General features: G+C 34.0%; 1 protein-coding gene across 5 annotated transcripts in view; it reads right to left on the bottom strand.

Annotated features, from left to right (window-relative positions):
• The window catches only part of LOC106645653 (Suppressor of variegation 3-9), a 113,936-nt gene that overhangs the window by 46,223 nt on the left and 51,909 nt on the right, over positions 1-15,804 (bottom strand). For 3 of the 5 annotated variants that reach the window (XM_089595222.1, XM_089595216.1, XM_089595236.1), the window contains exon 2: positions 82-232. The exons of the other annotated variants lie outside the window; for them this stretch is intronic. The gene's annotated coding sequence lies outside the window, so the exon portion shown is untranslated. The remainder of the gene's footprint in view (positions 1-81; positions 233-15,804) is intronic. 5 annotated transcript variants of the gene reach the window in all.

The following is a 15,804-nucleotide window of genomic DNA, read 5'->3' as shown; positions in this document are numbered from 1 at the left end:
ATTAAGCTCATCAAACGTGAAAGTTTAAACTTATTGACTCAAAATGTTTTCAGCATCTCATAACTTGTGTAAGACGTTTACCTGTTATATTTTTCAATACTTTTGCAGCATTAACCTTTCCTTCTCATCGTCATTTTATTTTTGTTCCATAATCTACACAATCATGTGCATAAGAAAATTCTACCACGTGTAAGGTCTTAGCTTTTTCTGCGTTCAAATCTTCTAAGAGAATCTGAAAAATTAAGAAATAGCGTACTTGTAGTAATTTTTTTTCGAAATTGTCTTTTTCTCATTAGTTTCGCACATTTTAACAGTCAAATCACGAGTTGAAAAAAAATTTATTTGCCTCTCTACTATGTTGTTCGCATGCTTCTTTTAAAGAATGTTAGAATTTAAAACAATTTTTTTACAACAATATAAATTTATTTTAGTATTCTCTTTTGCAATTATTGATTTTCTTTTTTGTTGTAAATATCTGTAATATTTTCTTTTAAGAAAGTGTCTATTCACTAACAAATCGCAATCTCGTAGAAACATATTTCACTAGACTAGGGAACCTAAAATAAATTTTGGTTATTTATAAGAGTAATAAAAAATACCTCAATGTTTTAGCCACAATATATGACTAATACAAATTACAAAATAAGCTCTAATGATAAATTTTTACTAGAATTAGTAATCAAAATCTTCATAAACAATATTTAACATATTTGTTGCTTGACAATACCGTATTTGTTTAAGTGCATCTTTTTCATATTTTTTTTTAACATTGTGAGCTCTTACATTTATTGCACTTTAATTTTGATCCCTTTCGAATAAATAAATGTATCACTTCAACACAACGTTCCAGATCAATCAAGCATATATTTAAAAGAAGAATATGCGAAAGTTTTTCTGTCTTGTATGTGTAGTAAACTAAGAAAAATGCGTTTAAATGTAAATGTGTTGTCATATGAAAAAGGTGTTTTAACAGGAATACAAAAAACCTTTTTTTTTTACTAGTTTTCGATGTGTCCTATAAGTTTTTTAAAAAGACTCGTTTGTAACCTGGTCTTGGCAATCGATATATAGTATTTATTTTTTAACTTCAAGTATGAATTTTAACAGAAAGTTAAACTTGCTTGGTATGGAGAAAACTGCGTGTGCATGGGGTGCAACATAATTGACACACATACGCGCACGAAAAAAAAAATTCTGCTCAAATTATCGAGTTGCATCATGGAGTTGGATTGTTGTTAGTAATTCACAATATTTTCATTCATGTACCTAATACATTTACATAACTAATAAATACTAAGCAGCAGCTGCAACCCATACCAATTTATTCAACTGTCCTGTCGTTGACATAGAGGATAGACAGATGACTCACACTAACGTCGGCTGACTTTTTCTGCCATAGACTAACAAACAGCTGACCGTCTTATACGTCAAACTTAGCAAAACCCCACCTGACAGAAAAGATCGTACATTCCAAATGTTATTTCTCCCTTTCAAACTTTATTTATGATTTGTTTCATGACTTCAGTCTATTCTCTTAAAATCCACTCTACATCGTACCTTTAATTTGTATCTCAATAATAACTAACAATAATAAAACAATAATACAAGTACATCAATAATTCTGTATTTATATTTAAATTAATAGCTATATTTTGTACTTATTAGCGGCTACATGTGTCTCTTAAGCACTGATAGAAAATTGTACCACGTGAACACTCAAGTTATTAACAATCTTCATTTGTTGGAACAAGTGTTGTTATTGTCAAATTAAAAAAAACTTTGTTAATTGAAATAATTTGTTGCAGTTTAATTTATTCTGTACTCCAACATTTGTTGGTTGCTTTTTTGGTTGTCAGCATCCGTACATTACTTGATTACTTGAACGTGGCATTGAAGTTCCAATTGAATGAGATGTTATGTAGGTTTGGGTAGGAAAATTTTAATCACGCCTTTTTTTAAATTATTAAATTTAATAGAAAATAGTGGCGTAAATTATTGTAACTAATGTGACCTTTATAAATGTTTAGGAGCCACATTTTTGGTTATTGATAAAAACTGTGCCTTATCATCTCATGACAAAGAGAGATCATGATTTATCATTCAATTCTCCATCTCCCTTTACATAGGTATTGTTGTTGCTTGCTTTGTCCGTAATCATTATTTTTGGTGCTTACGTGTATCGTATTGTAGCAGTATGGGCAGCGTTTATCCGCCAGCTGTTTAGAAATAGTCTAATTGCTTACTAGCAGATAAAACAGACGATGCCACTTTAACTACTCTTTTTAGGTCAGTCTTTATGTTAAAAAATATACTAAAGGAGAGGAGGAAAAATACACATGCGGTCTGACTATATAATTTTATCGAGTTAAATTGATAGAGGGATAAAAGAGCAGCGTTGGCTCAGTGGTTTCTTAGTATTATTGGCATTGTAAATATTTTAGTTTTTTTCTTATTTTCATTAATATTACGTTAATTATAATTCTAGTTATCATAATTATAGTTAGTTTAGTAATTAAATTTATATTTAGATAATCACTCTTTTATCATCATTGTAATGTATTTCATTAAAATTATTTTTTAAATCTACCATTGTTTTTCATTTAATCATTTTACGTATAAATATGTTGTTATTTTTTCTCAAACCTTTAATAATTGACTCGATTTTATGAAAATGATTCAAGCTACTTCCTACAAAACGTCTTTATCGAGAAAAGTTCCTATGTAACCCCCGCTATTTCGGGGCGGGTTTTTCCGTGAAATTTTCCAGAGTAATTCCAGGGTTTTTTCCTTGTCCCACAGGTTTTCGGGCCTGGGTGAATTCGAAACAGTGTTAGGGCTATAGGTAGGGATTAGCGGACCCGATGTCAAGCGTCGGGCAGGGATCGCCGGCCTTACCAGCGAGGAGTGGTCCCTGAAACATGGGGCTTCTTCAGGGATGCTAATAAGCCTGGATCCGATGCTTCGGCAGAGAGCGCCGGCTTAACCAGCGAGGAGTGGACGTCCTGAAATAATGGAGTATTTTCCGGGGAAAGGCTACACAGTGGCGAGTGGACCCGATGCACTATTGGTGCAAAGAGTATCAGCTTAACTGGAAAGGTGTTTTACCGGAGATAATCACACTGTGCCCATGGATTAGGTATGATAACAGTAAAAATGGTTGTAAATGGGTGCAGCAATACACCCCCACACATAGGTGGTGAGTGGGTGGCTCCAGCGACTAGGTCAGTTGGCTGTTGCGGTAACCCGGAGAAAAAAAAATGATGGAGGGATAAGAGAAAAAGAATTGAATTGAGTTAAATTAAATTAATATTTATTTAAAATTGAGGGTTTCGGCCCTGTATAATCATCGTATTAAAAAATAAATTCAACAGTTTTTTATATATTTTCATATTCAACGTTTGTTGAGTATCTTATATTAATATCATTTTTCAGGTACGCCATTTATATTGAAATATGTTACAGTTACGTATGTAGTACGAGTTAAAAATAAAAATAAATACAGACGAGTACCTCGGGATGGAATTTTTTTGTATAATTAGTATGCAGTATGTAAGCTAAAGATGGATATGAGCAGAGGGGTAACCGATAATCTGCTGTCGAACTCTTCGATCAACCGCATGGCTTCGTAAAGCGCACGGTAATCAATTAGTCGTACGTGCCTCAATATTACACCCTCCTTGCAGTAGCTAATCGAATCCTATCAATCAAAAGCTGATTCGGTGAACGTCGTAGCGAAAAGGTGGAGTTGTCTAGACGAAAGTGGAGCCGCTAACTAAGTATTACTAGTTCTAGAGTTAGATACCGTACTGTGTCTTCAGAGAACATAATATCACACTTCCAAGATGAACCCAAGAATAGCGGCATCTAATATTTGAAGTATGGCAGGATAAGTAACTTTACAAGCATCAGTTATATGTCACACAATATGGCAGAGCAACATCTTTTGAGCCTGTTCAGTGCTGCGTACACTTTTTTTTTAAATGTATTTTTAGAGTACCTCAAATTCTAACATATTATCAAAGTTTCGTCCACAAGGCGTATTGTGGGAGCGGTAAAGCTGTCTTCACGCTCCTGCCCTTAATGAACCCTACTTAGAACTCATCCAAAACTACAGCCTGCTTTTATGCGTCCAGAAAGATGCCTGGCTATAGCAACGCATCAAAAATGTATAATATAATCGGTACCAAGACAGGTAAGCAATCATTTATAAAAAATATAAAAGGGAAATACTGTCCAAGCCCAAAGCTCTAGATCGTAACCGATATGTAACAAGCTAAATCTCGTATGAGCAAAGATAGATATGTACAAAGTAAAATGCCGTATTTAGATCAGATTCGAATGGTGATAGGTCTGACACATCAACACGCGACGAATCACTCAGCAAAGCTTCTCAATCGACACCGGAAGATAATCTATCGGCATTGATCTCTCATGTGCTCCGACAGTTGCCTACGGAAATACTGAAATTTGACATCTCTTAGCATACACTTTACTTTGTTTCTCAGCCATCAGTATTTCACCCCGATATTATGTCGCTCTTAACACTTTTACCTTATCATATTATGCTCTATCATAATGATTTTAAAGCTTTACAGGCTTACTTATTTCCCCGTTATTTGAGGGCCTTGTTATGACGGATATTGAAAATAGCTGCCTATTTGAACTAAACAATTGTCATAATTTCATACCTTTTCTCTATTTCATGTAGACGATACTATAATTTGTATTCATAAAAAATACATCAGCACTGTTAATGTTTTCAGCAGTTATTACGCCAACCTAAAATTTTTTTATGAACTTCAAAGTAATAACAGCAGTAATTTTTTGAACATAACTTTTATCATACGAAATTTTTAGATCATCACCAACTCGTGTGAAGAAGAGACTTGTGCACTCAACAACTTGTGCACTTAATTTTTAGGATAACCACCCATTATTATGAAAAAATAATATAGTTTATAATTTGATAGACCAAGACATATAATTGTCACACACATCTTTCCCTAGCAACAATATCCATCATGTAAGACGGTTTCTGCTTGATAACGACTATCCTATTGTCTTTATTAACAATTTCATTCAATGTAGAATTTCATACTTATTTAATAAACCGATGTACAGAATAGCTAATCACGTGTATATATACATCTTTAAAACTTTGAATACCCATCCCATTTATTAACAATAATTTTTTTTGAAAATTTCAGAACAGTCTAAAACCTCATAATAGTTCTATTCTGCCATCAATTGAAAAACCTTTGAATAAAATCATACAATTAGATGAAGACAAACTCAAATACACTTGAAAATACCGAGGTCGTATACAAGTTCTCTTGCAGTGACTGTTCGTTAGTCTGTTAAAATCTGCGACAAAGAGTCGAAATTTTGAAAAAAGAATGAGAAAAACAGTGAATTAACATAAATTATTTAGGAAGAAAAGAACATAATTTACTTGGTCTGTTCGGCTCGAACGTTGTATTTATTGCACTTCATTTACATCGACATTCTCTCTCTCACCATAGAAACGTTTTTACAATCACTAGAATGTCTTTACGTGCAAAATCAAAAGCAAGAATTTTTCCTGTATTAAGTTTACATGTATCTTTTCTTAACCACTAGCTATTTTTACTCTATTATTTTTAAGTATAGACCCAAAATGCTTGCTTATTCCCAAATTATGAATAATGATTATAACTCTTCTACCGTGTAATATTTTTGATTCCACGGGTTAATCACCGGTCACATTGTTTCCTCATGGGCATTTCTGTAAGGGGCGCATACAGATCAGTCACTCAAATTGTAAGCTTCATGAAGATAAACCATCTCATTCACAGCATTCATGCATAAATTGTTGCCCAGTCGCAGCGTTGCATCTCAATGACACGATCGCAGCAAATGCAAGAAGTCAGGACTCTATCCGGTACATCGAACGACAACACCGCAGTAAGCATGTCATAGTCCAATATGCCCGGCACTAGTATCTGTTTGCTATGAACCAATGTATTAGGACAGATTACTGACGCAATTATAATCGATAGTACTATCACGGTGAGTTAGCCCAAACGGTACTACGCTATGGCCTAACAACATCAAGGAATCACGCAGGATATTCCACGGTGTCAACGCTGATAGCCAATATATCTTAAGGCCAAATAGAAGAATTACAGCATCGGTGTCTAATAAGCAGCGCAGCAAAGCCTTGTCTATCTCTGACCAGTACTCAGCCTCCAGTAGGTTATAAGCTACTAAGAATACAAATTTTGTTCCATAAACCACAACCCCCACCAAAATGAGTTCCAGCTTTTCACGTATAGTCTAGCGTACTCCTAAGCAGAGGGTTCTAGCTTGAATATAGGAGTGTACGTACACCGTGGCTCCACCTCCTCTTATATCTGTCATTTTCGTAAATGACATATCCCGGAACACTGAACCTGCTATCTGGAGTGTCTTCATCTATTTAAATTTTACTTCACTTAAACTAAACGAGTAGGGGCTCGTATTTTACTAATAAATTATTGGTTTTGACGACAGCAGCAATTATAATACGATTTTTTTTTTTTTTTTTTTAACATACAATTTGAAAGTTATTACAAAGCAACATTTTTACACACTTCAAATAAATAACAGAATTGGTAATCAAGATTTAAATGGCATTTAGAGACCAAAATATAACAAATTTAACATTTTCTCAGAAATTGTTTTAACAAATACACGCAATTCAATTTAGGCACTTTAATTTAGAGGTTTTGTATTTTAGAGAGGATATTACATTAATTTTTTTAGATTTTTCAATTACGCTAAGCCAGTACTTCAGGCTTGCAAATCTGCAAATTTAATCTCTCTAAAATAAGAACTAAGAGCCCGTAACGCTTAAGAATATTATGTATCTTCATTAAGCGTTTGGTTATCAAATTTGTAGGTGTGCAGTTAAATATAGCTGTTTTTTTAATGATACAAGTGCAATGGCGAAGCTTAAGCATGTAGGTTAATTATTATTACAGTACTCAACAACTATAAGTCAAAACTTTTTGCCTTTTGTGCGATTAAATAATGTGATTCCAATTGACTTACATCGTCTGCAAACCTAAGTACTGCATGATACATATACATAAATTACTAAGCATTTTCTTAGAAAGCCCGTAAAGCAGAGCAATATAACAATCACTAAAAAAATGCACCATCAAATGAACAAACAGGAGACAAGTACCTTTAGAGATGTATACACTTTTAATGTCTAATGAAATAAGCAGCTTGATTGACTAGACAAACTCAATCGCTATTATTCAAACTTTCATTTGTAGAACAACTCCTTCGCTAAGCATCCTACTACCGGATATTCTCATGCCAAACCATATGGCCAGAACTATAGAGTCCTTAACCTATGGTCCATTCAAGTATGTAATCAAAAGTTGCTGTGCAAGATTTCATTGGCATCTTTTACTATACATGAAGCTTCGTGCATCTATCCATGTAAGTCAAAGCAAAAGTCATAATGAATAAGAATGGTTACGGCAATCATCGCACAAATATGGCGGATAATTTACAAATTAAAAAAAATAGTAGGCCAAGTAGTCTTTCTCAAAATACTGTTGATATCCAAAACAAAATTTGTAAGAATGTTGCATTAGGCTCGTAGACAACCTGCGAGTATTCAAAGATATATATATATATATATATATATATATATATATATATCAATGTATGATATATGCCTTGCTATCAAAAATGTTGCTATGCGTTTCTAGGTATTGTTATTGAGTGAAAAATAGTAGTTTAGTAGAGATTTTAACCTAAAGCTAATTACTTTTGTTCACTTCTACTTATTAAGTTTAGATATATATTGCTACGCTTAGCAGTAACACTTAAAAGACGTTACTTTACGAAACGAAACTAAATTTAATAAGTAGAAGTAAACAAAAGTAATTAGCTTAAGGTTAAAATCTCTACTAAACTACTATTTTTCAGTCAATAACAATAACTAGAAATGCATAGCAACATTTGTGATAGCACAGCATCTTATCCGTTCCACGACTTTTTTTTTAACCGTGTATTGTACCGACAAGTACAAAACTTAACACCATACAGTACTTTAAAATATCACATTTACCTTCGTTCGTCGTAGCTACAGGATATCAATACAGCTGCAGGATATAGAATAACCCTACTTGACTCCTTTTTCAAGTTACCAAGTACATTGCATTAAACTGTAAATCCAACTTCATCTAAATTTTCTTTTTATAGCTGCAGGACTTGAAATCTCTACCACAACTCCACCACCAAGTTACCGAGCATATTTATTTCTATTGTATCTGTTTCATTCTACTACTCCTCATTTTTCAAGGTAAGGTTTCGTGTAGGTACACGATTTGATTCTTGAACATGGAATGAGGAATCACGTCTCTAGGATCCCATTTCACGTCCCTACTCTAGCATTTGCCTAATGTCTTCGGAAAAGTAAGCCACGCAAAATAATACCGAAGCAGAGTAGTTAAAATGATTTTCTATCGTGGAAAATCGCAATTACGTTTGCACGTATCGTCTTGGTCTTGTGTCTTTGTGACTTCTAAATGACGTGGACACCGTCATTGATTTTCTTGACATCTTTAAACGGACCGTCCCAGTTATTCTGCAGTTTCAGACTTTTTTCTCTGGTTCTTTGAGGATTACAGAACCAAACTTTTTGTCCTTCCGAAAAAAGTCCTTGCTCGATTATCGTAATGGGTCTTGATCTTGCTAGATGTTGCAGTTCCGGTGGTTTTTGTCAAGTCATGGATTTCTGCCATCTTCCTTCTCAACTTTTGTACATAATTTTCCGGTGACGAAACTTAAATACCATTATTCAGAAAAGGTCCTTTCATCAGATCTAGTAGAAGTCGAAGATCATCACCAATGCACATCTCAGCTGGAGAGAACTCGGTTGTCGTATGTTTGAAAGGTCTATAAGCTAACAAAAATAATGATATCCAAGAGTCCCAATCTTTATGATTCTCGCTTACAAATTTAGATAAATAATTTAGAATCATCTGATGTTGGTGATCTACCTAAGCATTTGATTGTGGGTGTAAAGGTATATGTAGTACGGGTTTTCTCAATTCCTAAGAGTTCTGCTAACTCTTTTACCAGACGAGAATCGAAATTCGTACTCTAATCAGTATGCACTTCTATGGGTATACTACGACGACAAACTACTTCATTAACAAAAATTTGAGTTATTGTTTTGTCCTCACGTTTTATAAGGAAAAAGCTTCTACCTATATGGTAAAATTATCCATCACGATAAGGGGATGTTTATTGCCTAACGAAGAAGCTGGGAATGGACCTAAAATATCTATCTAAACTTTCTCAAAAGGTACTACCAAGTTATAAACTTTCATTTCACTGAGTCCTTTATCTGATAGAACCCTTTTTGCAACACAAGTCATATACATACGACACTAATTCTCAACATCCTTCTAGCAAATGGCCCAGTAGAACCTCTTCCTAACCTTGCCCAGTGTCTTGTTAATTCCAAAATGTCCTTCTATAGGTAAATCGTGCGCTTTTTGTAGAATGTCATTTAAATTTTTTATTGGAACGAATAATGGTAAAGCCTTGGTCTTTAAGTTTCAAAATGATTATATCGGAACCTGAATCTAATAAAAAATTACAAATGTTGTTATTTAATGTACCTTTAGACATAAATGTATTGAAATTTTCATTAATCCTTTTGTCATTCAAGACCAAATGTAAAAGAGCTGGCTTGCTTAGTGCTAAACTCGATCCAAGAAATTCAACTAAACATTGTTTTCCTGCCAATCGAACTCATACAGTTGAAGACAATTGTACGTCACATGGCCCTTCTTCCCACAACTTTAGCACTGAACATTGGTGACATTCGAGGGTTTCCTTTCCTGACTAATTCCTGGATTGAAATTCGATTGCACTGCTTTGAATGTTCCTGCAGCAATATTAGTCCCTCGCAATCTTATGTTTTCTTCAAAAAATGCCTGTTAATTAGTAACTTTCAAAGATTCAATTCTCTCTAATTAAAGCACTTCCCTAACGGAATTATTAGAAATCCTAACAATGAACTGTGAAGAAGCAATTTTATCTTGAGTAGTGAACAGACACTCAGGGTGAACTATTAAAAGTTGCTTTTGTAAATCAGAAGCTTAACTTGAAAAATCTTCATCGAAATTTCTGTTTTCTATTTTGTAGTAAGAATAATACGTCGCTGTCAAATATTTTTTCCTAAAAGGAATCTTAAGTTTGAAAGTCAAACCCTACAGTCCCTCTGACTCTGAAAAATTATCAAGCACCGATCTTACTTTTCTACATAAACAAGAAATTAGAGCAACCCTTTTCCTGTTATCATCCCAACCATTTAACTTGGCTATTAGACTAAACTGGTTCTAGAAATCTCTAAACGGTTTACTACTGTCACAATTATTCACCCAAACATTAAAAGGTAGGAATGAGCCTGTCACTAAATCATTCAAAAGAGATTGCCTAAAAGATGAATGTTGAGTCAGTAGAGGTTGTGTTGACTGTGATGTCTGTGGTGGTTGTGGCAAGAGATTTTCGTTAATTCTTATCTGGTTTATGCCACAGATTTGTTGACCTTAAGAAGTCATGTTTTCTCTCTGTCGTAACTGTCTTTCGTTTAGGAGGGAATACCGTACAGCTAAAAGTGTATTCCACACAGTCTGTATACCCATAATCATCTCGCGAGAATCAAGAAGAGTTGAACTTAATCACCGGAGTGTCTTCTCATAAATCTCCCGTTGTTTGCGTAGTGTGTCGTCCATTTCCTGCCGTACGTCGTCAAGCTAAACCTGTAAATCGTCACGATTTTTCTACAGCTCAACAAGTTCACTTTTGAATTTCACCATCGTTTCATCCCGAGTTTTCACTACTCACCTTGTGTTATTTAGCTGGTTTTCTAATTCCAGACCCCACTGTTTAGATTCTTCCACATGTCACTTCATTGCTTCAGTCTCTTCCGTTGGTGTGTATCTGATGCAGGGTTTCTTCAACCTCAAAACTCATAACATTCGTATCCCAGACGAGTCCCCTCAATTGTTACGCTTACCAGTAACAACTAAAACACGTTACTTTACAAAATGAACTAAGCTTTATTAGTAGAAGTGAACAAAAGTAATAAGATCGAGGTTACAGTCACGACTAAACTACTATTTTTTAAGGAACAACAACACGTAGCAACGCATAGCAACATTTTTGATCGCACGGCAACTTGTACACTTCATGACTTTTTTTAAATCGTGTAATCGCGCGCGCGCGTGTGTTTGTGTGTAAGAGAGAGGGAGACTGACCTGACTCCTGTACCACCTTGACTAACATATTTATTCTCAATTGTATTTATAAGGCATCTGCTGTACAACCAACGTAACATAAGCGTAAAGTTCAACCATCGTGAGTACTAAACTACTTATTGTTTTTTTTTTTTTTTCATTCGTTTTTAAGTTTTTGTTTTAGTAAACAACATGAATGCAGTACTAACGTTTACAGAGCTTCGTTCTTCCTGTGAGTCTGGCGACCCCCTTGTTACCTGAGAAATTGTGTCTATACCCATCTCATGTTGAAAGAACTTCGTTCTTACCGTGGGTCCCATGACCCATTAATACCCCCTGGTTTGTTGTTTTAATTTTTATTTTTTCAAGTAGGGCACTCTTAGTTTTTCAACTACGATAATTTTGTTTAGACATTAGCTGATTGGGAGACGCAGGAAGGCTGCTTGATTTTTTCAAATCTGTTTTTGAATAGTGTTTTTTCTTTAAAACTTTTCTGTAATTTAGTGTATATATTTAGTAGTAGAGGGAGCAAAGAACTCTAAAAAATATTTTTGTTTAAATAACTGCTCTAGACTACAATATGCACTGTTAAAGTGGCACTGTCTAATGTAAGAACTCTTATTAGAAGCATTTCTTTTTTCAAATAACTATATATTAGGTTACGTTTGTGCTTCTTCTGTGTATATACATGTTATATACTCTGTTTTTATGGACTTGTGAACTGAGAATTGGTTTATTTGGGTGATTCTTGATGTTTGGTGTTCAGGTTGAGAACCTCTGTAAATCGCGAATCGGCGGCTCTGAATAAGCGGCTAGCTTTAGACTCATGAATCCGTAACTATTTTGACAGCTTGATAAGTAATAACTGTTTCCATCTATGTACTTCCTGCCCATCATCCAACCGTTCCGTAAACATAATTTCATTTTCATACTTACGTTCGACACATAACCTTCTAATTATCAGTTATTAACAGCACAAAATACACCACAAGAGTACTTATACATACACATGTATCAATCAAAAATTGTCATAACGCCCATAATATTTACGCTTACAGAATTACATTTACAATGGATGAACAAAACTTAGAAAATCGTTGAAGCAGTGGCTGATGGACTCCGACTCAACATACTATTGCAGGGAAATTATAGTTAACTTATGCTAAAAAAGATAATCAAGAATTTTAAAATAGTGCAGTCCATAGAACGGGAACCTTGTGTTACGGGTTATTTGGGTTATGAGGTGATGTTTCGTTTACCACCGGAGGAAGAAACGGCGGGGAACAGTTCAAATGCAGCACCAAAGCTACAGGAGCTACCTTATTCACTACCCCATTTATCAGATAATGTGCGGAATCAGGCAACATCAGCGGTACCCACATCCCTGATGAATAAGGAATTAATTAGAATTCATAATACATCGAAGAATGGACGTTTGTTGGACATTATGATTAAAAATGCGGTCGATGGACATCAAAAAAAGAAATTCCAAAATAATTTTGGTCCGATGCTATCCTTAAAGGAACAGCCATGCATCACACCATACACCAGGCATAATGCTGAATACTACTAGTTATGTGATGCAGCGGTTGCGGCAGCAACACTAAATGAAGCAACAACTATCGAAATAGAAAGGGCAAATCAACCATTAGTACCAAAAGTACAAATGTCAATTGATGTCGGAACCTCAGTACCCAATAAGAATATAAAACTGCCTACAATAGTGGAAACTCTTACAAAAAATAATGAAGAAGGAACTGATTCAATACTACGATTTGTGGAAGTGAGTCATACTGGGACTAAAATAAGCGTCCTATTAAAAAAAAACTGTATAATATTAACTATATTAATGAATTTTTTCTACACATGTATACAATAAAGGATATTCATTTTTCAACTAAGCGACAAACATGGAAAGATTTTATTCCCATTCATATAGCTTATGAAACGGCTGAGTGGGCTACAGACATGGGCCACACAATTGTATGTTGTATAACCTAGCAGCCAAAAGATGTAAAAGTTTAAAATACGGAGAACAAAAATGCAACCGATTAAGATGATGCTCCTAAAGATCGTGACCTACTTCAGTGGAAAGTAGTATCTAAAGAGCGAGTCATAATGAATCTGGATTAATGTACCCGGTTGTTGATGATATTCGGCCCTCTAAGCCATCTCAACTATTACTCGCTGGATGCCATGCGCGATGATGGACGGCAATTGTAGCGAATTTTTTATACTTATTGTAACGAAGAATCGACAGGAAGAGCCTTCGAAAGACTTTAAATATATGGTGAAAAATAATCCTACAGCGATAGTAAAAAAAAACCGGGACAGAGTAACACATTCACCGTGTGAGAATTTGATAAACGAAAATGACTTCAAAGTGCACAGCCTTTTGTGCAAAACGCAGATAAAACTAAAAACCTAAGAACCCAATACCCCATCACGCCAAAAAATGTCAGCCTAATAAAATACGACTGGCACTAAAAACTATGCCTTGAGACAAGCATTATAGCCAAACCATCAGATACCCTTAACATATTAATCATTACCAAAAAAAAACCCACGGACCAAGGAAAAAAGGAAAGACATTACCCGTAAATAATAATAATTGGTCTTATTATCATTCCAATTGACCCATTCGGAAATAATTGTAATAATTTTGTAGAATAATTACCACTCAAGTTACTATATTACAATACGTTATGAAAAAAAGTATGTATGTATAAAAAAGTGTATATATATATGTATATATAACAGTGGGGATCTACCCCCTGCGTGCTTCACATGCCAACCCCCAAACTTTTTAATCGGTTGAATATCTTAATATTGAATGAATCATATTGTGGAACTTAGAAGGAGCAGACAGTGGCTGAGGAAGGCTAAGACTAATTAACTTGGTAGAAATAAAATGAAAACTAAGACAATTTTTTGTATATTATACAACCATTTTGACGAACGGTGCGTAACACGGTTTTGCATTGCTGTGTTACTATGCACGTATAAGCTATCGTCATTGGCATAGCAAAAAAATCTCCTTAGATTTAATTGTGACATTAATCACTCACACAACCAACGGTGTGTAATCTTTCATGCAGTTTGGTATAATTTAATTTAATTTCAAGTCGTTTTTTGGCGTCGTATGAAATATCCATATGCCAGCGGTATGATATGGTACTTCACAAACACATTTTCCCTAGTTGTAGATTACACCTCAACACTACTCAACACTACTTTTTCCGTAACGGAAGTCAGAGCATGAACATGTATTTTTACTAAAATGGAGGTGAGGGGGCATTTTTCTTTTTTTGTTGTGGCTCTGGCTATTTCCGCTGTATGTAACCGTAGCCTAAAATTTTCAGTTTACAGGGTACTGTTATAAACATTATAATAATGTAAATTTTTTCCTATTATTAAGCTGCAATTGATATTAGACTTAAGAGATATAAATAGATCTAACTAAGACTCAAGGTAAGTAAACGTTGTCAATAAAAATTTTATCATGTATCGGAAATTTTTCAACTTCAAGGTTTGGAAAAAAAGGATTTTCGACTATCAGCTTTGTCTTGAAACAGAATTATCAAAACTTGTCTAGAATTTCAAGATTACAAAATAATATAAAAAATTTTCAAGATTATTGTTAAGAATTGGAAAAGGGGATATAGAAACGTTTACCATTCCTAAGTAATGGATAACAGATGATGTCTGTACTAAAATATTTGGTAATTACAGCAACTGTTTTGGTAATAACGTATTACTGCCTTCTTATACTGAATATACTTTTTTTTAAACAATGAGCTTCTAAGTAAATTAAATGTAGAAACTAAGACTTATTACAGCATCGATACGGCAACCTATAAAGGTGTTAATAAATCAGATGATAATATTCGTACGAATTTTTCCATAGAAATATTCAACAATATTCGTGAAGGCTGCTACCTCATGAACTTATATTAAAAATATGTGCAATAGTAATGTTTATTCAAAATTAGAGTATATCAGACGGATTATGTAACGGTAGTCGATTGCGAATTACTAAATTGTTGAAATATAACGTAGAAGGCCAAATAATTACGGAAGAAAAAATTGGTAATAAATGTTTTATTCTAAGAATTACAATAAATACAGAAAATACTTTCATTGTTACCTTTTATTTTATATAGAAAACAATTTCCATTAGTTGTAGCATTTGCTATTACTATAAACAAGTCTCACGGTCAATGTTTTGATAATGTGGGATTATTCTTGAAAAAACTTCTATTTTCTTATGGTCAATTGTACGTGGCTTTATCGAGATGCAAGAGTAAAAATAAAACATTTGTTTAAATCGATAGAGAAAACATTTAAGATATTGAAAATATGGTTTGGAAAGTTGTTGATTATAAGTAATAATGTATCTCATAATTACAACATTATTTAAATATTCTTATTTACATAGACAAAATTTATTACTTACTTGTACATTCCATGAATGTATATTGTGTTCATCTATTGTACCAATTTCAACATTAAT

The sequence above is a fragment of the Copidosoma floridanum genome, unplaced genomic scaffold (assembly GCF_036245765.1).
Source record: "Copidosoma floridanum isolate Cflo_tuat_1 unplaced genomic scaffold, Cflo_Japanese_pri ptg000002l, whole genome shotgun sequence".
Taxonomy (NCBI): Eukaryota; Metazoa; Arthropoda; class Insecta; order Hymenoptera; family Encyrtidae; genus Copidosoma; species Copidosoma floridanum.
Note: the sequence above shows the minus strand (reverse complement) of the source record. Positions and strands in the feature narration are given on the sequence as shown.